The sequence below is a fragment of the Rutidosis leptorrhynchoides genome, chromosome 9 (assembly GCF_046630445.1).
Source record: "Rutidosis leptorrhynchoides isolate AG116_Rl617_1_P2 chromosome 9, CSIRO_AGI_Rlap_v1, whole genome shotgun sequence".
NCBI lineage: Eukaryota > Viridiplantae > Streptophyta > Magnoliopsida > Asterales > Asteraceae > Rutidosis > Rutidosis leptorrhynchoides.
Window position 1 is genome coordinate 56,386,580 of NC_092341.1, and position 26,646 is coordinate 56,413,225.

Consider the following 26,646-nt stretch of genomic DNA (forward strand, 5'->3'; position numbering starts at 1 on the left):
GAGAATTCTGGAACAATGCTTCTATCGTCACTGAACAAGGAAGAAAGGTGATACGAAGCAGCGTTGGTGGTACAATTGTAAAGATCTCGGCACAGACAGTTCGTGAAGACTTAGGTTTTCCAGATAATAATTCTATGCCAGTCACACTGAATAGAACTAAGGTCCGAAGGTGTCTAGTAAGATGTGGATACTCTGGTGATCCAATGAAAGGAGCTGTTAAGAGAATTCGATTCTGTCATCAATACAAATACCTAACTTTGGTGTTGTTGAGATGCATGAGTCCAATGGTAGGCGGTTTTGATGAGCTGAATGAGACTTATAGCTCAATGTTTGCAGCACTAGTTCTTCATGCGGACTTCAACTTCTTCGAAGTAATTTTCAGAAGCATGTTGGTGAACGTGAAAAAGAAGAGCCACTTAATGTTTCCTAGGTTCTTGCAGGTGATGATTGAAAAGCAAGTGCAAGGTTTGAATAAGGTTTGGGAGGATGAGATTAAGCTGAATCATCTGAACGATTTGACTTTCAATCGAGTCAAGCAAAAGAGAGGTCCGGATGAACCATTCAAGAGATTGGTTGGCCACCTCGCAAATGAAAACTATGTATGTCCACCAGGTGCTTCCTGTCGTCATGAGAACAGTACGTCTGGTAATGAAGATGATATCGTCGCAGTTGGTGAAGACGATCAAGAGGTTAATCAGCCACCGCCAATTGTTCCTATTGAACAGATACTGGTTGATGAAGACGATGAAGGAGATGACCTTGACCCTGATCAATTCGAGCTGAGAAAGCGAAAACAATCTGAGGGTCCTTCAGTTACAACAAAGCCGAAGCAGAGGCGTATAAGATTCATTAAGAAGGCAAAAAGGACTGAGTCGTCCTCCGCTACTGAACAGCGACAATCACAGCAATCACAACCACAACGACAACCTTCAGCTGCTGCTACTCAAGAAATACGTTCTGAAACTGATACAGGAGTTCATGCTGCTGCATCCACGACTGCTATTACACAAGATGCTGCGGTTTCTATATTAAGTGAGAAGGTTGTCAATATGGCTTCTGAATTTGAAAAGTTTAAAGAAAAAGCTGATGAACGAGAGAGAAGAAAGGATGCTGAGATTGCCAAACTGACCAAGCAGGTTGAAGATCAACAGGTTGAATTGAAGAAGTTACAAACTAAGTTTGATGCTCAGAATTTGCTGATTGTAAAGGCTGAGACTACAGCGAACAAGGCACTTTCGAAGGTGCTTGAGTGGGAAAATAATTTCGATATTGAGGCTGTTGATCTCGAGGAGGATATAGACTTTGGTAATTTTAACGATCAAGGCGAGGATGAGCTAGGTTTAGATATTGCTAAAGGCACAAGCGAGAACCCACTGTCAGTAATTCCTCTAAATATTGATTATTCTTTACGTGATTTTTTGGCAAAGCAGGATTGTCTGAATCACTCAGTTGTATTTGATGATTTAGAAGAAGGGGAGATCCCGCCGGATCTAAGCACTGAGGAGCAGGCCGAGCTAGTGCGTCAAGAGCAACAAGCAAGTACTTCAGCTGACGCAACTGCTAGCTCATCTTTTGAGAATCGTTACGATTCTAGTGATGATTTTGAGGAAATTGTCGTAAGTAATGAAAACGACAAAGATTTTGATGAAGTAATTATTGAAGATGAACCAATAGGTGATTTTCCAGAGTACGAATGTAATAACGATAAAGATCTACCTACATTTCAAGACTACTTCAAAATGAATGAAGAGCTTCTAAACCGTAAATGCGAAGAAAAAGAAAAGACCGAAGATTTGCCTCCAGGGTTTTTACCGGTCAAGATAAATAAAGAAAAGATAGAAGTTCTAGAAGCTGAGTGGAAGATCCGGTTGAGGATCAGAAAATATTGTGAGAAGCCAGCGCCGGAACCTGAATGGATGAATTACATTAATAGACCGGCGAATCTTTTGGCTAAAGGAAAAATAATTCCGTGGGCCTACATTAAAGAGTTGAATATATACGCAATAAAGAAGGAGTACGGAGTGGATTACATCAAACATGGATACGAGTTCACGTCTCTACCGTACTTTGAATTTATGCAGGTGGCTAGGCTCAAAATGTTATATAGGGATTATGACGGAATTCCTAATATTGTCTGCAAGAAGATAAGACACTCGTACTTGTCAAAGAACTTTGAGGGATTCGGCCCTCAATTTCCCACGATCACTTATCGAACAAACAAGAAAACGGGCGAACGAAGAAAGATTGTCAAATACAAGCCAGTAAATTATATGAGAAAGGTTCCTGTGATGAAAATGCCGCAGAACTTTAGCCCACGTTTTCGCTGGTGGTACTACGATGAACGCTCAGAGGAGGCAGTCATCGTTTTGGACAAATTGAAGGAAGATGAGACAGACTCGATACGGGTTTTAGATCCCGTTTGGTTGAGAAATTGCTGTGAAGCTGACATCTTCACATTGTACTACAATCGGATGCTGTACAGGCCAGAAAATAGAGTTCAAGCACAACAGTACATTCGTGTTGCAAAGGTTTGCTATTTGAACAATATGGTTACAGATCCGTACAGAGATTGAAGCAGATCGAAGACTTATGAGGAACTAGGTCTTAGGGGGAGTTTGTTAGTGCATATTTTGTAATCCCTAGTTCCATGAACTTTAACGTTTTATTCGATCATGTTGTAACCTGTAATATTGTTAAACGTTGATTGTCGATGTGTTATTTTATATTTGTAAACGTTTAAATATAATTCGTAATATTACTCGACAGTCGGCCGACTGACATGGTCAGTCGACCGACTGTCATTCACTGTCGACCGACATAGGAACTGAGGTATTTAAGCCTAATTAATCTTCATTAATTTGGTTAACAACTCAGCACATCACACACACACGAAAAACACTTCTTGGTCGAGTCTCTCTCAATCTTCATGTCCAAATACCACAGAATGTCAGTCTAGGCTTCGTGTTTATCAAGATCTAGTCTTGGTTTGACTTGTACGAACCCGAAAACCCATAGATATTCGTTTAAGCTCTTTCTATTGTTATTCCGCCTCTAGATCGTGTTAGGTTGATTCTAAGATCCTCTCTCTCAGCGTCTACAGAATGAACACTATGGACGAAATTGTTTCATATTTTTTTTTTTTTTTTTTTATGGTAGAGTGGAAAACAATTACACGGTTACACGATAACTTATAAAAAAACAAGTCTATGTCAACTTGGATCATCTCTATTCATTTCTTTGTCATTTCCTTAATATGTGTATGCATGATTAATAATGTTAAAAACCGTTGATTTGACTTTATGCAATCTATAAAAAGTTCGACATATATTTCATTTTATATATAGGTGTATTTGTCATAACTAGTTAGTAGCTCGAGCTGAGAGTTGGAAGGTTATTTTTTGAAAATGAGATAAACTATTGTTTAATTGTTTAGTTAGGTAGTTGGAGCGAAAAGTTTTTGATCGTGTGAATTGACAAAAAATGATATATATGTAAAATAATATATATAGAGATTTTTGATAATTTCGTATTTGATAAGCTCTACTTTATTTATTTAAAGCTAGTTGGGAGTAAATATATATTTTAAGAGTTCATAATTTGCATGAGCTCTATTTTTGATCACCTATTAGATACTCTAAAGCTTAAGGCTTAGAGCTATCTAGAGAATGAGATAATTTTTAATTAAATATACGTGATGTAATAAGAGTAGGAGTGTTTCGTGATCATTTTTTACACTTTTTTCTAGCCACTAAAATATATTGTTGATATAAGATTTGAAATTTAGACATATATCTTATTAGATATTAGAACTATGACCATTACTCTATTTTGAGAAATTGTTGTGTAATTCTACGATTTCTACGTGTCTCCTTCTCTTATATGAACACCTAATAAACTACCATTGTTGACAATTTCAGTCTTACATAGATTTCTTATTACATACAGGTTTGTTGATGTTTGATTAGTTACTACGTATTATAGAAATTGATAAATAATTTTGAAATAATATATTAAATTAAGAAATATGGTTAAAACTAAAAATAGACTATGTAATTTCTTAAATGTCCAGATGTAGACTATATACTCATTTTCGTCTTACTGTTAACTATATAATTTCAAAAATTGTTCGCATGTCAACAATTGGTTACAAGTTACCGGCGCAACTGGTCAAAATAATTACGTGTAATTTTATGTTTTTTTTATATGGCGTGGACTAAATTTACTTTCTCTTTTGTTCCAATGAAGACTATATAGTTTCTTTTTTTGTTCCAATGTAAACTATAAATATGATATGATGACATGTCATCAACTTTTATGGTTGAAGGATAAAAAAGCATAAGACTATTTGTAACGGTGATTGGTGTTACTTGTGGTGTCACTTACCTTTTTTTCACTTTTTTTATGAGTATGACGTGTTACTTTTTTGAGTGGAGTAATGGTGGTGTTTCTTTTTTGGTGTTACTTTTAGTGGAATGGTGAGGTGGCAATTTATTTTTCTTTTTCCTGCTTTATTTATTTGTATTTATATTATTTATAGTTTTATAAATAAAAAATAAAACACGACACACTAAAATTAAATAAAAAACACGCTTTTTTAATACCATTACTAATAAAAAAAGGTACATAATTAAAAATCCTAAAAAATAAAAATTACATTTATTAAATTCATAAAAGAGACGTACAAACATAAACTACTCATCGTCATTCGACGGGATGAAATCTTTCATTTGGCTGCGAACATACTTTTTTAGATTTTGTAGATGTATCTTATCTTCGGGGTCTTTCAATGTTGACGCTGATTTCCCCAACAAATCCATGTGTGCTAGCGCGGTTTTCATTCGAACATACTCATTGAATTTGTCATGTGACTATATCTTTTTTGATGCCACTACTTCCATTTTGTTCATAAATTCTTCAACCCTTGGCGAACTCGAACTTTTACCACGAGAAGACACTCCCGCGTCCGAAGAAGCCGAAGTCTTTTGTGCATTCTTTGCCTTATCGCCTCTGATTAGACGCGTCATCTGTACGTCCCCAAACAACTCCGCCTCAAAGTCTTGAGAGAGGCTTATCGGGTCTCCTTGAGTTTCACCAACACCCGATACATAAACATGATAGTCTTTCCTATCTTTAGCAACCGGAACTTTTGGCACGTTCCACTTTGGATGTTGTTTCAAGAAATAAAAGGCCTCCTTTAAATTAAAAGTATTACCATAAGCATTGTAATATGATAACGCCGCGTCTTTGTAAACGTCCTCGTCATTCGCACCACTACGCCAATTATCCTTTATATCATTGAAAATTGGTAATAACTCCGTTCAAGCCTTGTTAACCCCTCGCCATTTTGAAGATAAAGAATCCTCATTTCGGAACCATCCATATTCATTATTATTAAAATTTTCCATTACCGATCCCCAAAAAGTATTACCCTTTTGGCCTCGACCAACAATTGAATTCTCCGACGTGTCGCAAAAACACTCCGCCAACCATACAAGCTCTTTTAGAGACCACGATTTTTGTGGTTTTTGCCTCGAACTACATTCGTCAACCTCTTTCCCTATTAATAAATACATGATATATATAAACATTATACATACATCATATATATATATATATATATATATATATATATATATATATATATATATATATATATATATAAACACTACATTATATATATATATATATATATATATATATATATATATATATATATATATATATATATATATATATATATATATAATATTACAATATAAATATAAACATTATACATTAATAATACTATTAATAAAAATAAATATATATATATATATATATATATATATATATATATATATATATATATATACTAACAGTGTAGTAATAATAATAAATATAAATATAAATAGTATATATAAAACATATAAAACATATCGAACATTTATATAAAACATATCGAACATTTATCCTTTTTAATGTGTTTTCGCGTTGTCCGTGGTAGCGATTGTGTATCCACCGATTGTCGATTTTGTGTTTGTGGTAGCGTTTATGTTTGCAACACTATTTGTTGTTGTTGGTTTGGTAACATTTGTCGTTGTTGGTTTGGAAACATTTGTGGTTGGGATTGATACATTCGTTGTTGTTGATAGAAGGCACATTGTTGTTGTTGTTCATAATTTAACGGCTGCAACGGTTGATTTAAGCCGAATAATTTACGATGAACGTTGGCAAAATTTTGTGGACTAGGTGTAAGGATAGGTCGGTTTGAAACTCCGGGAGCATTTGGACTCCCGAATACCATTAGATTTGTAAACGATGTTGTGTTGTTCATTTGTGAATCGGAATCATTACCTTGATTTCGAGGACTGTTTGGAGTGTTAGGAGAGTTAGACATTTGCTTTTGTTGAGTGTGTGTTTAAATTGAAGTGTTTAAGTTGAGTGTGTGTATAATTTTGTGTAGATGTAGATATATACATATATATATATATATATATATATATATATATATATATATATATATATATATATATATATATATATATATAGGAAAATTGAAGTGTTTAATTATTATTATTATTATTTATTTATTTATTTTATCAAACGGTCCTTTCCCAAACGGTCAAATACGTTCCCCCAATCACATTCGGCCACGTGGCCTTTCTTCCCGTTTCTTGTGCCGTCTCTTCTGCACCGACGCCAAAGAGACGCCGACGACTAACGCTACGATGCTGCAAAATGTGGTGTTTCTTCGGTGCCAACGGGGCAAGTGACCTAGTCACTTACCCCCGTTGCAGATGATCTAATGGTTTATATTAGTACACTTTTTGAAAATATATAGTCGACAGTGAGACAAAAAATGAGTATATAGTATATAGTTTATTTGTAACTTTAACCCTAAAAAATAACTAGACTTTTCTAAGAAAAGTTATACTGAAACTGATTTATAAATTCGACACCCCATAGTTGACAAAATCAATTTGGTCATTTAGCAAAAATATTAAAAATTATATAACTCTGGGATATTGCGATGATCAAATGAACTCATATAATGTGTCATTTCAATTCATCGTTGAATAACCTACGTGATTATTATTTATTATCATTGATTAAAAATCTTAAAATTGTCACCTTAAATTTAATTATCAACAATTAAAATAGTATTAAACATTTATTTATTTATTTTTGGCAAAAAAACGAAAACTTATATTAAAAATAAAAAACGTTTCCGAATAGAAAACGTTTTCGAATAGAAAACGTCTTCAACAAAAGATACAAAGGAGATAACCGATGTGGCTCGTACCTAGAAAGCGGCTAACAAACAAACTATATATAACGAGCCTCATCTATACAAAACTGTACATAAACCAAAATGAAATTGGGCCGTCTAACCAATGAAGCACCAACGAATAATCTTAAAACTTACCAAAACTGCCAAACCTAGGATACCCCATACCAAACAGGAAACAATACGAAACTACGGATCTACCTTGATCATTTTACCGTCTATGATCTCACGCCGAATATCTTTGCCGGAACGATTTTCAATTTTGAAGGAGAGTACATTTGAGGTTCTGTCACCTTATTAACTGCTACTCGTATATAATATACTTTTTATGTGACAATAACTTTAAATCCCCTTGTATTTGACACCTGCTAAACACCTCCACCGTATATCTCATGAGTGGCATATCGATAGCCTTTAATCTTTAGAGTCACTGGAGTTGTAAATTAGTGACGTAGAAGGGGATCGAACCTGCATTCATTTTGACAAAGGCTTTCAAATGTGAGGCCAAATCATCTTAGGTGACGAGTACAGTAAACTATCAGCTCTAATTTTCTTTTTAACAGATCTATTTATATATAAGGAATTGTACCCCAAAACATCAATTAACAATACTAACAAGTTGATCAATCTGATTATTTTTCTAGAAATTTAGTCAACCCATAAATACAACTCATGTAATCGTGTTACACCCACAAACGATAAAATGATAACAATTACTAATTGAGTAATTCATCACAGTAACAAGATAAATCAGCAAGAACAAAATTGTATAACGATTATACATGTTTATATCCGATTTCCAATCCCGGGAAAAAAGTTTAGTTTACGACGACAAATCATAGAGCTTGTTTCATTAAATTCGTGGCTAAGGTTTACAACATACAGCATTTACATTATATAGAAACTAAGGTGAATCATACTTGAACTCAAATTCTTGTCCCTACAAGCACAACACCTAGAGCTGTTAACGAACCGAACATTAAATGAGCTACTTGATCGGGTATGGTCCATTAGAGTTATATTTACGCTTGGCCCACAAGCTATAAACCCTAATTCTCCCTTAACCCTAGTTTTCCCCCTATAAATATAAGGTTCTCTCCCTACACAATAAACACCTCATACGGTCATTACACCCCATCTTTCGCCCACCGCAACGCATACGGCTTCCACTGCCGGATCTCTCTACGATCGTCTTTACGATCGGAGCACCACCTCTAACACTAGGGTTTTCTCCTACGGGTCTTGTAGGGTTTTTCTCCCTTTGCCGTCGATAGGTTCCGACTATCGTCCGACGGGCAATTCGTTGGCCACCCTCCCGAGATCATCATATCAGGTACGGGTTATTCACGATAACTGGACCGGAGATCAACGACGTTGACACCTAAAAAAAACCCTTTCGCATTGTTGTTCGTGTGTAGGTTTTCCCTTGGAAAAAATACGCTTGAACACTACTCGAGTTCGAGCTCGTTTATTTTGAATTTTGAACACCACAATATTGGATCTCAATTCGAATTAAGACATAAATAATTGTTTGATCAATTAAACAAGCCAAGTTTGAAATTCTATCTCTTGCAACGATGCTGACTATCTCATGGTTCGTTATTAGTCATTTATCTCCTAATACTATTAGTCATTAATTGTTTTATCAATTAATCGTGCTGACTTACATTTTCTTAATTCAACTCCTGAAACGACCCAACCCGCCGTTAAACCGTCCCATAAATTTTTTTTTCTTCTTATATAACAATTAATACTATTTAAAACGACGTCATGATAATGTTTTCCAATTATCTTTAAAACACCTACTAATACAAAGACTTTAACAACACACGCTACATAATTTAAAACCATAATTTATCAAATCCGATTACATAACCAAAAGACACTAATAAGTTTCCCGTCAAAAGACCGAGCATGGTGATTGGGAACGATCTACCCAATCTTATGTAATCCAAAAGCCAAGTCTTCTAAGCATCACACGCTAGCTCACTAGTCCCGGTACTTACCCTTGCCGCCATCATGCGAACCTATAAAAATAAAGTCAACGAGAGGGTAAGCTAATGCTTAGTGAGTGAGAATATACTACATACATATATATGCAAAAATGGACACGTCACACAATAATAATCAAGTAGCACATACCGGAGTTCGAGCATAAAGGCAAGCTAATCTAAACATACCGTTCGAACGTAATACGACAAGCTAACAAATCAACAATGTATGTGCACCACAACCGATATGAACAAGGCCATCAAGCTACACCCGGAGGGTTAGCTACAACACAACAATATCAATAACATATAACAATGCGTAAACAACCCAAGGTTAACCCCTTAACCCAATACTAAATGAAGATTGGCCGAACTACACGAGCCTTAGTAAATCTGCACCACACGCGACTACTATCTTCAATACCATTACAACAATCGAGGTTGGCCGAACATGTGACAACCCGGAAAATTCCGGCCAAATTTAAACTTAATCTTTATATGATTTAATGTTTCCGACACTATAAGCAAAGTCTATAATGTTGAGTCTCGAAAATTTTGAACTGTTTCATATATTCATTTGACATTCGACCATTCCCGACGATTCACGAACCACTATTTGTAAATTGATATATATGTGTGTGTGTGTGTGTGTGTGTGTATATATATATATATATATATATATATATATATATATATATATATATATATATATATATAAAATAATTGGAAATATAATTTGAAATATTATATGAGTTAATTATTAGAAATTAATATGAAAAATAATATAAAATATGATATTATAATAATTATTATTAAAATAAACCAATATATATAGTTGAAGTATATTAAATACATATATGTGATTTTGAATTTAGTTTGTAATCGACCTTAACGCTCAGTTGTCATTTGAACGATAGTAAACAGGTTAAAAATGAACTTATGTGATTTTAAAATAAACGGTGATCTGAAAAGGAGTTTTATAAATTATAGGCTTACTAAAAATGTATTTAGGAACTACTTGTTAAATTTTAAAAACTTTTTATATTTTACCTGGGATCGAGCGTGGACAGTGAGTTAATTTTTATTTAATAATTTTAAATAGTTAATGATCGAATTTTATACTATAATGACCTAAATAAATAAAGATAATTAATTTAAAATTTTGGGATTTTTTCCAAGACTTTTATCCGCCACTTATTTTAAATAGTGCACGATACACAGTGCGTGAAGAAGTGTCGGCAGAGAAATAGATTATTACACCCGTGATGTTTAGAATTGTGAAATTGGATTACTGTGTTGTATTATTAAATCATTTATATACATAGCATATGTGCATACATGAACACACATCCTTCACTCACTTTGTTATTCCTCTCCTTCCTCAAGAAATCAGCCACCATCGCAGGACCACCTTGGCAAACACCACCCTACGCTGCCATAGCTCAACCACCAAGAACCTCCGTCATCTCTCTTACTGAAATCTCTCTTCGTGAACTCACCACACCATCACCTTTTGATCACCTATCTCTAAACTCCATTACCACCGGCCACTTTTGTACCACGACACCACCGCCACCTTATAACCACCAAGGACCACAACCACCACTATTATTTTTGCTGTTGCTACAGTTCACACTCGTCACCACCGTAAACCACCACCTCTATATCTCTCCTCTCTCTCTCTCTCTCTCTCTCTCTCTCTCTCTCTCTCTCTCTCTCCTCTTATTGATCGTAAACCACCACTCTCATCATCATCCTCGTTCACTGTTTTGCTACTATACGTTCTTGTTTATTCTTGTTTCGAACCCCACTGTTACAACTACTTTGTTGCTACGCCACTACTATACATCTTGTTCTTGTTAAACAACGAGAATGATGATGATCATGATGATGAAGATGGTGGTACGAGGTTGATGTTATGAATGATGATAAATCACGATTATGATGATGACGATTTGGTTGTGATGATGAAGTTATATACGATGGTGAGGATATCGATGATGAAGAGGAAAATGGTGTCACGATGTTCGTTATAATAATGATAATTAGAAACGAGAAAGATAGAAGATGAAGCTTGATAATGATGGAGACGAGCTGCTACTCGATGCTTGTTTTCTGTTTTGTTTCAAACGAACTCCAACTACTGTTGCTGCTCACTGATATATTGATGTTACTGTTCGAACTATAAAGATGGGATGATACCCATTTAAATTTTATATTTTTTTTTGTTAGTGAAATAATAGAGTGGATGGGGTCATATGAAAACAATTTTTTTTATATGGTATTAGTCAATCGAGCTAGAAACAATGGGTACTAGATTTGGGCCGTAAATTTTTTTTTTTTTTTTGGCCGAACTATTTTTTTATGGATTTTTAGAGTGGGCTGCGAATTGGGCAGTAACAATTAGACAACTTGGGCTTGTTCTAGTTGCTGTTGGGCCAGAAATGGTAAAGATGAGATACAGTGATGATAGTTAATATAAAAGATTTTATGATAGTGATTAGAATATGAGTGTTGATACGAATTGATTAGGTGATGATGTTAAGTTAATGATACGTAATATGATGATGTCGAATTGATTCAACGAAGAAGAAGAAATAAGGGAAAAAGGGAAAATAGACGTTAACTAAAATTAATATGGGGTTTAAATCAGAAAAATCAAAATGGCTGAATGGTTAAGGATGTTATCGGGTTAGCGGGACATCGCGGGTTCAAACCCGGACTTGGGCATTTTTTTTAGGACTACTTCTTTGAGGTAGTTTACTTATTACTCATTATTATTATTATTATTATCATTATTATTATTATTATTATTATTATTATTATTATTATTATTATTATTATTATTATTATTATTATTATTATTATTATTATTATTATTATTATTATTATTATTATTATAGTTAATAATATAAATATTAGTATCATTATTATTATTAGTAAAATCACTATTTTTAAAGTTATTATTATTAGTATTCATTATCATTAAAATTAACATTTTTATTACAAGTATCATTTTTAACTCTATTATCATTATTATTATTTTTATCATTACTAATATTATTCTAGTATTATTATAATTTTAACAAACCCACGATATATATATATATATATATATATATATATATATATATATATATATATATATATATTTAATACTTATAACATAACAAAATTAATATTTTAAATATATAAAATGAATATAAGAAACATGTAGGTAATTAATGTAAAAATGATATAACTAATAAATTTATATATATATATATATATATATATATATATATATATATATATATATATATATATATATATATATATATATATATATAAATTTGTTCGATTACAATTATGTGTGTTAATATATATATAAATGATATAGGTTCGTGAATCCGAGGCCAACCCTGCATTGTTCAGTTCCGTCGTATGCATATTTTTACTACAAAATATCGTATTGTGAGTTTCATTTGCTCACTTTTTAAATGCTTTTGCAATATATTTTTGGGACTGAGAATACATGCGCTGTTTTATAAATATTTGACGAAATAGACACAAGTAATCGAAATTACATTATATGGTTGGATTATCGAAATCGAATATCGCCCTTTAAGTCTGGTAACCTAAGAATTAGGGAAATGGCCCCTAATTGACGCGAACCCTAAAGATAGATCTATTGGGCCTAACAATCCCCATTCATGTCTATGGATGGCTTTAGTACTTCGCGATTATTATTATACAGACGTCGATGTCTGTGGGGATATTCTATGCATTAAGGTTAATGTCGGTTACCAGGTGGTCAATCCATATGAATGATTTTTATGCAGATGGCTATATGCATGCATGATGTTTATGAGAAATAAAAATATGAAATCTTGTGGTCTATTAAAAATGATGGAAATGAATGTTGATGATAAACTAATGAACTCATCAACCTTTTGGTTGACACTTGAAAGCATGTTTATTCTCAGGTATCAAAGAAATCTTCCGCTGTGCATTTGCTCATTTTAGAGATATTACTTGGAGTCATTCATGACATATTTCAAAAGACGTTGCATTCGAGTCGTTGAATTCATCAAGATTATTATTAAGTCATTGATAGTTTGATATATTATGAAATGGTATGCATTCCTGTCAACTTCCGATGTAATGAAAGTTTGTCTTTTAAAAACGAATGCAATGTTTGTAAAATGTATCATATAGAGGTCAAATACCTCATAATGAAATTAATTATTATGTAATGTTTATAATCGATATGAACGGGGCATTTCAGTTGGTATCAGAGCTTGTTTAAGCTGTTTAATCAGCTTAATCGTAGAGGGGGTTCTCACAATGTTACCTGTGACGAAGCATTAGCTCTTACTCCTCGCGGTCCGATTATGGTTGGCTTTGCCGAGAGGCAGGGCTATAAAATCAGTGTCTGAGGTACGCTCAGTGGTTACCAGGCGGTTAGCTGAGAAGGTACTGAGTGGGATGCGTCCCCACTGTATTTCAGTTGGTATCAGAGCGGTGGTCTTAGCGAACTAGGTCTGCATTAGTGTGTCTAACTGATGGTCGTTAGGATGCATTAGTGAGTCTGGACTTCGACCTTAGCTGCATGTCAAAAAGTTTTGCTTATCATTTCGTGTCGAAAATTACATGCTTATCATTCTTAGGGAATCACTTGCCTATCATTCTTAGTCTAGACACATCTTACTGCATTGATTGCATGAATAGTGTATAGACAAAATTCATATCTTGACGTATCTGCTAATTCATATCTTAGCTTATCTGTTACTGTAAACTTTTCCTGACATATGCCGTAAATTCCTCCGTAATCTACGAAGTCTCTTGTTCTATGTATATAGATATTTTATGTAATTAGAATAGCATCTGATAGCCGAAAATCATTTCATATCGAAAAAATTCTTCAATCAATCGAACGAAATGGAACTCGCCACTAGTTCAAGTCCCTCGGATTCCGATATGGAATTTCACTCGAACTCCGAAAACAGTGTGACCGGAATGAACCAACCAAATAGCCATCATCTATTCTGGATGAATTGGGGATGGGTTCGTAGCCTACTTAATTATTGGAGACAAGAAGAAGGCGATCCCTTCCATCCACCATATTTCCCTTTTGGAGAAAAACCTGAAGCACTTACCGGCGAACCTGTCCGAAACACCATATCCACCCTCATTACCAGGATATCTCACAACGAGTATATGATATTCCAAATTCTGAACCTTATTCATCCGCTCGTTCCGACCGACAATCATCCCGTAATAATGGAAAAAGTTAACGAGCTTCACGCTCGAGTAATCAATTTGGAAAATATGGTGCAAAAACTTACCAGCTTCAGCAACATCACCAGCACCAACAGTACCACCAATAACCCAAGTTTCAACATCATATGTCTCAATATCACATTCTGTATCACGAGCATAATCATCGTTCTACGTATCGTTCTATCTATTTTATCTTCGTTCGACATGGCGATTATGTAATCTCTAATGTTTTAGAGATTATATATTCATGTTCTAACGGTAAATCAAATGAGTTTAATATCATATTGACTCATTAAATCCACGATTACATCTGAAGAAAATATATATGTATATATGTTTTCATAAAGATTGTAATTAAAAATTCTTTTGTACAAACTGTTAATGGTGAAAATATTTTAACTGGTAGATAATACCCGAGGGATATTTAGATTTCACATTAATAAGTTACACTGTATATTCTTCCAATCTGATTCAACAGTCATTTACTATCCTACTTACATGCACAGATATACGTATTCGTTCACCGCAGAATAACCATTTTTATTCAATTTCATATTTGGATTTTGACATATCAGAATCTAACAAGTGGCATAATAAAGAAAACATTGGACAGAAATAAAATTTGTTAGAAACAAACAAATTAACAATGAGAAATTTTGTTAAGAATCCACGCTAACAAAATCCTAGCTAACTGTTCCTAGCTAACTGTTAACTCCTTATTACATTTTATTTATCGCAATTTATTTATCGCAATTTTAATTCTCGCAATTTTATTTATCGTCATTTAATTTCTGTTATTTATTTTACGCACTTTATTTATCGTCATTTAAATACTGTTATTTACGCATTTTAAATATCGGGACACGTATACAATGTTTTGACATATCATATCGACGTCATCTATATATATATTATTTGAAATAACCATAGACACTCTATATGCGGTAATGCTCGAGTTAGCTATACAGGGTTGAGGTTGATTCTAAAATAATATATATACTTTGAGTTGTAATCGAGTCTGAGACATGTATACAATGGGTCACGATATATATTAATTAATTCGAATATTATATATTAAACTATATATGAATTATTGAACTACTAACAGTAGACTACTAACATGGGACAATTAAAATGAATTAAAATATTGATTTTAACATATGAAACTAAACATTTCTTCAAGTTTGCCACTTGATTTCATCTTAAACCTCATTTGTATCTTGACGATTACAATCTGCGTTCAAACCTTTCATGATTCTTGAAAACACCTCAATCGAGAGGATGAACCAACCACACTTCATCTACGGAAGAAAAGATTGATGCATATAGTTATGCACCTGAAAACACTCAGAACCTGGGAAAACGTTTAATACGTATTTGTGCTAGCTCCTTTGGCCGTTGTTATTACCGAAAATAACTTTGCAATCCCCTTTTCAAAGTAGCCAATTTTGTCACAGCTTCAACAAATCAACTTCAATTTCTCATTCCAATAAACCTTATTATAAAGATCACCCCTACGTCATTGTTACCGGGAAACCGTTTATGTTCTACCACATTAGCAGTAAACTTACCAGCAACTTCATTACTCATCAGCTTAAGTCTCTCCGAAAAAGAAAAAAACCATTATATTTGTTCATTAAAACCCCTATCATATACTCATCCGCATCTTGTAACGAGAATTTCCATACCAAGTACCGGGAAATCAGCAATCAGTATTTTGAATCTCGCAGTGTTTCTACATCAACAGTTATATGTATACATATAACATTTTTCTCTTAGAATTATGATTTTCCATTCTGAAATTCCTGAAAAGCACCCAGTCTAGGAATTAATACTCCAAATTTTGAAAAAGCTGAATGAAGCAGCAGAAACTGTAGACAACCGTAAACGACCTTAACCGTCGGAAGTTTGATGATAAAGATTAGTATGTTGGCAAAGCCGAGAAAATTTGGTACTGAAAAATGGATTGAGCAAACCATGAAGGAGACTGAGGACAAATCACAAGGACTAAACTTGTACATAAAGAATCTTGATGATTATGTTTCTGATGAAATCTTTAACGAATACCTTGCTCCTGACTCTAAACCGTTACGGACAAATCTTCTTCATCATCCATCGATATTAGAAATTCTAAGATATCATCGTATCTTTCATTATAAATATCATCGATATTTTTGAAGATATTTTCATAACTATTCTTAGCTGAAATCATTTATCTCTTCGCGATATCAGTGTTACATCAGAATGGAAACAGTTTTAGTTTCTAAATTCTGAAAAATTCGAACTTAAAATTTGGATGTTTGAAGTAATGTTGGGAACTGAAGCATGAGTTAGTATAATATAATGACACTTGATCAACGTGATTGTATTATAGTAAGTCATGCTGAGTTTCTAATGAAACATGATGATTCACAGACTATAACGTCATCATGTGCCATGTTACACGACTCTTACGTTCTATCTAATATATCATATCAAGAACATAATTTCTTGATAGTTCTGTCTTTTCTCTTGAATTCTGGTAATTTAACCAATCAAGATCGTGCTGTTATAATCTTTCTTAAAACATTAGTTATGTTTATTCCAAACTTCATACCTACGAACTCTGGACCACTATTCGCTTGACTTAAAGTCGGGAAGAGAAAACAAAAAGATGGAACTCCAAAATATAAAGGAAATGAAGAGGGTGGATTTATAGTAAAATATCCGACAGAGCAATCAAAACAGATTATAGCATTTAATCAAAGAAGATCCTAATTTCCTTAAGTTCCGAAGAATCAAATCTTATTACAAAGATTTTCTCCAAATCCCTTGAACTCCGGAAATCAATCTTATCTACGTCAAAAGATACGACGAATCTACATTTACTCATTTCACTCTTTTGTAATAGCTTCACTCGTACTCTTCACATAAACGAATTGTTTTATCCATATTACTAAATGATGATAAAACTCTATTTATCAACTCATATTCGTCATGAAAACATTCTTATTGTTACCTATGACGACCTCGATCAAATTTCGGGGACGAAATTTCTTTAACGGGTAGGTACTGTGACAACCCAAAAAATTCTGACCAAATTTAAACTTAATCTTTATGTGATTTAATGTTTCCGACACTATAAGCAAAGTCTATAATGTTGAGTCTTAAAAATTTTGAACTGTTTCATATATTCATTTGACATTCGACCATTCTCGACGATTCACGAATCACTATTTGTAAATTGATATGTGTATATATATATATATATATATATATATATATATATATATATAATTGAAAATATAATTTGAAATATTATATGAGTTAATTATTAGAAATTAATATGAAAAATAATATAAAATATGATATTATAATTATTATTATTAAAATATATCAATATATATAGTTGAAGTATATTAAATACATATATGTGATTTTGAATTTAGTTTGTAATCGACCTTAACGCTCAGTTGTCATTTGATCGATAGTAAACAGGTTAAAAATGAACTTATGTGATTTTAAAATAAACGGTGATCCGAAAAGGAGTTTTATAAATTATAGGCTTACTAAAAATGTATTTAGGAACTACTTGTTAAATTTTAAAAACTTTTTATATTTTACCTGGGATCGAGCGTGGACAGTGAGTTAATTTTTATTTAATAATTTTAAATAGTTTATGATCGAATTTTATACCATAATGACCTAAATAAATAAATATAATTAATTTAAAATTTTGGGTTTTTTCTCAAGACTTTTATCCGCCACTGATTTCAAATGGTGCACGATACACAGTGCGTGAAGAAGTGTCGGCAGAGAAATAGATTATTACACCCGTGATGTTTAGAATTGTGAAATTGGATTACTGTGTTGTATTATTAAATCATTTATATACATAGCATATGTGCATTGTGATGACCCGGGAGTTTCCGACCAAATTTAAACTTAATCTTTATATGTATCCGACACGATAAGCAAAGTCTGTTAAACTGAATCTCAAAAACTTTGAACTATTTCATGAATTCAATAAACCCTGACTGCTCACGACGATTCACGAACCACTATTTGTAATTAAATACATATATATTTGAATATCTGAATATATAATAATAATTTAAAATATAATTAGAAATGTATATATTGTTGTTATTAAAGTTATTATTAGTAAGTTAGATTATTATATTATATAATTATAATTATTAATATTATTATCATTATTACTTCTATTATTATTACTATTAGTTTCATTATTATTAATAAAAGTAATATGAAATACTAATATTTATATAATGAATTTTATTTTGCTTCTTCATATAACTAATACACATATAAATAAATATATATATATATATATATATATATATATATATATGAATATAAATAAAAGTATATATATATATATATATAATAATTTAAAATAATAAAATACAATTTAATTATATGAATTTAACATATAAAATAATATACAAAATAATTAAGGTTGTTATTAATATATATATATATATATATATATATATATATATATATATATATATATATACATATATGATTTCTATAAAATTGTAATATATATATATATATATATATATATATATAATGTATAAATATTAAATATTCGATACATGATATTATATATATTGTATGATTATTATGTATTGCATAAGTAACAATAGATGATATTAATATATTAAAAATAATTATAAATTAAAATATAGTTGTTGTGTTAACTCTAATATTATTATTTTTAATTTCATTTTTGTTATTTATATTAACATCAATTTTAGTATTCTTATTAAATTAAAAGTTAATAATATTACTATTACTAAATACATTGTTAATTATTAATATTAATTAGATTTAAATTATATATATATATATATATATATATATACATAGATATAAATAAAAATCAGATACGTATAAAAACATATACATATTAGTACATATACAGCCGTCTATATAGATAATACAATCATATACGTATACATACGAGAACAAAATACCTATTATGTTAAACATACACATCTATGTTCTATTCCTAATCTATTTTAGAATCTGAAATTGATTCACATAGCTTTCTTCTGTAGTTGATATTTGTTCTTTTGTCTCTTAAATTGTACTACAAAGATTATGGAATCACAGTTACAAACAAAAACCAGTACGATTCTGTTATACATCAATTCCTCTTTTTATTTTTTTATTTTTTTTCTTTTTCTGAGTTAACTGTTATTCGGTGTCGAATGTGACGACCCGGCAATTTCCGACCAAATTTAAACTTAATATTTATATGATTTTGACATGTTAAGCAAAGTCCGTTAAGTTACGTCTCAAAATTTTTGGAAATGTTTTTCATTACATTTACCCCTCGACTGTTTCGACGATTCATGAACTACTATTGTAAATGAATATATATATATATATATATATATATATATATATATATACACACACACAGACACACATGTGTATGGATATGGTAAATTGAAAACATTAACAAAACATTTAATGTATAATATTACATTTTTAAGTTTATGTATTTCAATATATAGGTATATTTAATCCATCTATCTATGTAATAAAAATCCGTTATGTAATGGCTACATATATGGTATTTTAGAAACTTTGATTACATTATCTAGGAAACACTTGTTTTACTAAACAAAGTTAATAACTAATATATATATATATATATATATATATATATATATATATATATATATATATATATAATTATAAATATGAATATTGAAATAGAAGTAATTTATAAAAGTTATATATAAAAATTTATAATATTTCATTTTATGTAAATAATTATGTGTAATTGTAATCTGCTATATTAATACTATTAGTATTATTGTTATTATTATTATAAGTATCATTATCATTATTAAGAATAAAATTATTATGTTATTGTTATTAATATTATTTTATTATCAGAATTTATAATATTAAAAGTATTAATATTATTAATTAATACAATTACTAATTATTAAGATTAATAACTAAAATGCAGTTATAAAAAAAATAAATATAAAATACAGATATGATGGTACAGATATATAAAATAAAAGATCAATAATTACGCGTAACAGGTAAGGAGCTATCATCATCAGCGTTTTTTTTTATTTATTCGTTGTATACCCGTGAGCACTGTTGTAAACGGCATCCGTTGCATCCGTTGCGACGCCCGTTGTGGCGTTTTGGTGACTAAACTGTTTTGACCCCATCCCGCTTTCTTATAATCCGCTCAACGGTCAAAAGTCAGGTCAAATGCAGGAAAAATTGGGTCAACGCCGGTCAAAAGTCAGAAATTCGGTTAAAATCGATCATAAGTCGGTCAAATCAATCAAAATTGACTTAGTTTAGTATTCTATTTTGTATTATATTAACGCTGATAGCAATTATAGGTACAAACTTGTCAACGAAGGTTTTTTAGCTCTAAAATATGTGTAAATATATATCTATATATATAAAAGTCAACATTAGTCAACATCCATTTCGACCCCGTCTCGGCCCCGTTTTTTCCGTTGCGACGTTTTGAGGTCGTTACCGTTTCGGCCCCGTCTCGCGTCTTTTTCAACCTTTCCTGTGACAACCCGGAAATTTCCAACCAAATTTAAACTTTAATCTTTATATGTTTCCGACACGATAAGCAATATTTGTTAAGTTAAATTTCAAGAATTTTAAACTATGTTCATACATTCATTCAACCTCGACCAAGTTCCAACGATTCATGAACCATTAAACGAATATGATTATATATGTATATGTGTATATATATTATAACTTGAAACGTAAACAAAATATTAGATTAAATACTTTATATGATTGTATCTGTTTCAAAATGTTTATCAATGGAATTAGAAGATAAGATCAAATGATTGAATTATCAGATATATTGAATTATGATTACAAGTCTCTGTTGAAAGGCCCACGTTGATTTGAGAAATCTTTCTATTTTAACAATATTCGGAAAATGGTAAAGTGATTTATAAATAAGAACAAATTGTTAATCATTGAAAACTAGACAAAGGATAGTGGAAGATTGAATCTCATAAAGACTCGATTGATCTATTTAGTTTCAAACGTACAAAAACGTTTTCAGTTTAAAAAGAACTTTATTATTAAAACGTATATAACTTTTATAAATATCTAGAACCACTTTTGACAACTCATTACTTAACTAGTATGATAAAGATAACGATATTTATATTTTATTTTATTAAATATATATAATGATTTAAATTAATATTATATATATTTATACGCGTATTATACGTATTATGTAGTTTTATACTTTTACTATACTTAAACTTTACCTTTACTTTATTTTTACTTTACTTTAACTTTAATAATTCACTTTAATAATTCATACTTTAATAATTCACTTTAATAATTCATACTTTAATAATTCACTTTAATAATTCATACTTTAATAATTCACTTTAATAATTCATACTTTAATAATTCACTTTAATAATTCAAAAATCTATTATAAATAGAATTCAATATGTTTCATTATTTCATAGAAACTTGAAAATATTTTTCTCTAAACTCTCTCAATCGATTTACATATATATATTTACTCCGTATTATTTCAAGATATTATTAGTATACATAAAATATTACGACGGAGTGCTGTCCGAGTGATTTCGAAATTGTTTTTCGAGTGGGATAGGATTAAGGAAATTATGGGTTATAGCTATGGAGGTGATTGAGTATGGTTCATGGGTATGCTCGTGAGGTCAATATAGTGTTTATCATTTTCGTTGCGTCTACGTACCTTTCCTGTAATATTGAATCTCAATATTGATACGTGAGTACTCATAATTTAACTTTTACATACTAATAGTGTATCCCTGACTAGTGCTCGAGTATTTAGGATTATGCATGCTTGTACTTTTGATATTGCCCTTAGACAGGTTAGGTTGAATCTTGAATTAGTTACACTTGCGGTTGAGATAAGGTATAAGATATGCATGTCCTTAGAAAGCTAGCGAAAAATTAAGAACTTTTCCTTTAGATATCGAATGGTTTCGATGAACGAATTAGAAGTTATAATCAATTGAATTTTCGATATTTTTATTAAAAATGATTATTATCGTCGTTTTTATCGTCGTTCTAGTTTTATCTTATTATTATCATTATTATTATCTTTATCAATAAAAGGGATTTATCATTAAAAATTGTTATTTTTTTTATTACTATCGTTATTATCGTTAAAGTTATAATTAGTATTATTATTATTATCCAATTATTATTATTATTATTATTATTATTGGTATTATTATTATTATTATTATCATTATTAATATATATATCATTATTTAAAAATTAGTTATTGTTATTGTTATTATTATTATTACTATATTATCATTAAGATAATTATTAGTATTATCGTTAATAATGTTATAGTAACTATCATTATTAATATTAGTGTAATTAAAACAAATATTTGTAACACCTAATTATTTTGATTACTATTATTATCATTATTATGAACACGATATAAAAGACGATTAAAAGCTATTAAACGAAACGATTAGGAAATAATGGGTAAGAGTTTCATGATGAAATTAAAATATTATAAGATATTGATTTAGATAAAATTATCGTTCTTATTATTTTTATCATTACTATTATTATTAAAAGTATCGTTAGTATTAAAACTATCATTTTAATAAAAAATTATCATTTTAATAGAAATGTCATTGTTACTATAAAATATCATTATTATTATTATTATTTTAAATAGAATTATTATTTTAAAGATAATATTAAAAATTATCGTAAATATTAAAGTTATCATAATTAGAATTATCGTTTTATCATAATATCATCTTAGTAATTATAAATATTGATATTTTTATAATAATAATTATTATTACAAAATAATACAACTTTTACTTACTATCATTATAGATATTATTTTATCAAATAAATATGTGATACAAACATATTTTACTACGTGTAATAACTTACTTTAATAATACCTATCATATTATCTTTATGATATTAAATGAACCCTATAAATTTTATTACTTAAATATATATAAAAGTATATTTTATTATATAAATTTAATATAAAATTTTATTTATTAATAAATAAATTATATTATTTACTCTAATAAATCTTTTAAAAATATTTAAAAATATAAAACGACGATATTTAAACTATATATTAATCATGTATAGATTTTTGGAAATTATTTTGAGTCAAATTTACTTTTGTTGACTTTTGCATATTAGTCTCGAGCATTAGGATTGTGGTACACTATGACTTGACCTAATTTGTTAGACAAATATTGACCAACACATAAATATATATAATTAATTTAGGTTCGTGAATCCGAGGCCAACCTTGCACTTGTTCAATGACGTTATATGTATTTTTACTACGAAATACAGTATGGTGAGTTTCATATAACTTTTTACCCTTTATATTTTTGGGACTGAGAATACATGCGCTTTTATAAATGTTTGACGAAATAGACACAAGTAATTGAAACTACATTCTATGGTTGAATTATCGAAATCGAATATGCCCCTTTTTATTAAAGTCTGGTAATCTAAGAATTAGGGAACAGACACCCTAATTGACGCGAATCCTAAAGATAGATCTATTGGGCCTAACAAACCCCATCCAAAGTACCGGATGCTTTAGTACTTCGAAATTTATACCGGATGATAGGGATGGCAGATTTATTTCAAGATTCTGGCAGACATTACAGCAAGCATTAGGAACTCGTCTAGACATGAGTACTGCCTATCATCCACAAACTGATGGGCAGAGCGAAAGGACGATACAAACGCTTGAAGACATGCTACGAGCATGTGTTATTGATTTCGGAAACAGTTGGGATCGACATCTACCGTTAGCAGAATTTTCCTACAACAACAGCTACCATTCAAGCATTGAGATGGCGCCGTTTGAAGCACTTTATGGTAGAAAGTGCAGGTCTCCGATTTGTTGGAGTGAAGTGGGGGATAGACAGATTACGGGTCCGGAGATTATACAAGAAACTACCGAGAAGATCATCCAAATTCAACAACGGTTGAAAACTGCCCAAAGTCGACAAAAGAGCTACGCTGACATTAAAAGAAAAGATATAGAATTTGAAATTGGAGAGATGGTCATGCTTAAAGTTGCACCTTGGAAAGGCGTTGTTCGATTTGGTAAACGAGGGAAATTAAATCCAAGGTATATTGGACCATTCAAGATTATTGATCGTGTCGGACCAGTAGCTTACCGACTAGAGTTACCTCAACAACTCGCGGCTGTACATAACACTTTCCACGTCTCGAATTTAAAGAAATGTTTTGCTAAAGAAGATCTCACTATTCCGTTAGATGAAATCCAAATCAATGAAAAACTTCAATTCATCGAAGAACCCGTCGAAATAATGGATCGTGAGGTTAAAAGACTTAAGCAAAACAAGATACCAATTGTTAAGGTTCGATGGAATGCTCGTAGAGGACCCGAGTTCACCTGGGAGCGTGAAGATCAGATGAAGAAGAAATACCCGCATCTATTTCCAGAAGATTCGTCAACACCTTCAACAGCTTAAAATCTCAATCATTGGAGACAAGAAGAAGGTGATCCCTTCCATCCACCACATTGTCCTCTTGACGAAGAACCTGAAGCACTTACCGGCGAACCTGTCCGAAACACTATTTTCTATCTCATTTCCAGAGTATCTCGTCACGATTATATACTACATCAAATTCTAGATTTTATTTATCCGTGATAATGCTAAAAACGAACATATATTTCATAGCATTATTCCTCAAGAAAGACAAGCTTTTAGTTGCAATTGTTCTATTTACAAGTGATATTCGTTTAAATAATAAAAGGTGAAGACAAAAGACAGATTCGACGAATTGAAGACGCAAACGACCAAAAAGCTCAAAAGTACAATAGACAATCAAAGAGGTTCCAATTATTGATAAGAAACGTCTCGAAATTACAAGAGTACAAGATTCAAAACGCAAAGTACAAGATATTAAATTGTACGCAAGGATGTTCGAAAATCCAGAACCGGGACCAGAGTCAACTCTCAACGCTCGACGCAACGGACTAAAAATTACAAGTCAACTATGCACATAAATATAATATAATATTTAAATAATTCTTATAATTATTTAATATATTATATTTATATTTAAAACCGTCGGCAAGAAAGACTCCAAAAGGGACTGAGCTGTAATTTCAATCTCCGCGACTCGCGGAGTTTGAAGGCCAAAAATGTCGCGAGTCGCGGAGCCCCAAAAGTTGAAAATCCCTATAAAAGCAAACGAATTCTGATCGAAAAAAATAACCAAAAATCCATCCATCTCTCTATCTATATCGTAAAAAATATATATATATATATATTTATAATTTATATTTTAATTTTAATTATAATTCTAATAATAAGGGTATGTTAGCGAATGTTGTAAGGGTGTAAGTCGAAATTCTGTCCGTGTAACGCTACGCTATTTTTAATCATTGTAAGTTATGTTCAACCTTTTTATATTAATGTCTCGTAGCTAAGTTATTATTATGCTTATTTAATCCGAAGTAATCATGATGTTGGGCTAATTACTAAAATTGGGTAATTGGGCTTTGTACCATAATTGGGGTTTGGATAAAAGAACGACACTTGTGGAAATTAGACTATGGGCTATTAATGGGTTTTATATTAACTAAACAATACCTTGTTAATTTAATATACAAACTTATAATTCGACGTATTTATATATAACCACATACGCTTAATCGGACACGATGGGCGGGATATTTATAAATACGAATTATTGTTCATTTGACCGGACACGGGGATGGATTAATAGTCAATGGACTCATTAAAACAGGGGTGGATTACATTCAAGGGTAATTGGTGTAATTGTTAACAAAGTAGTAAAACCTTGGTTTACACGCAGTCGATAACCTGGTGTATTCATTAAATAAAGTATTAAAACCTTGTTACAATTCGAATCCCCAATTAGTTGGAATATTTGACTTCGGGAATAAGAATAATTTGACGAAGGCTTTCGCTCTTTATATTTATGACTGATGGACTATTATGGACAAATCCGTATGGACATATTAAATAATCCAGGACAAAGGACAATTAACCCATGGGCATAAAACTAAAATCAACACGT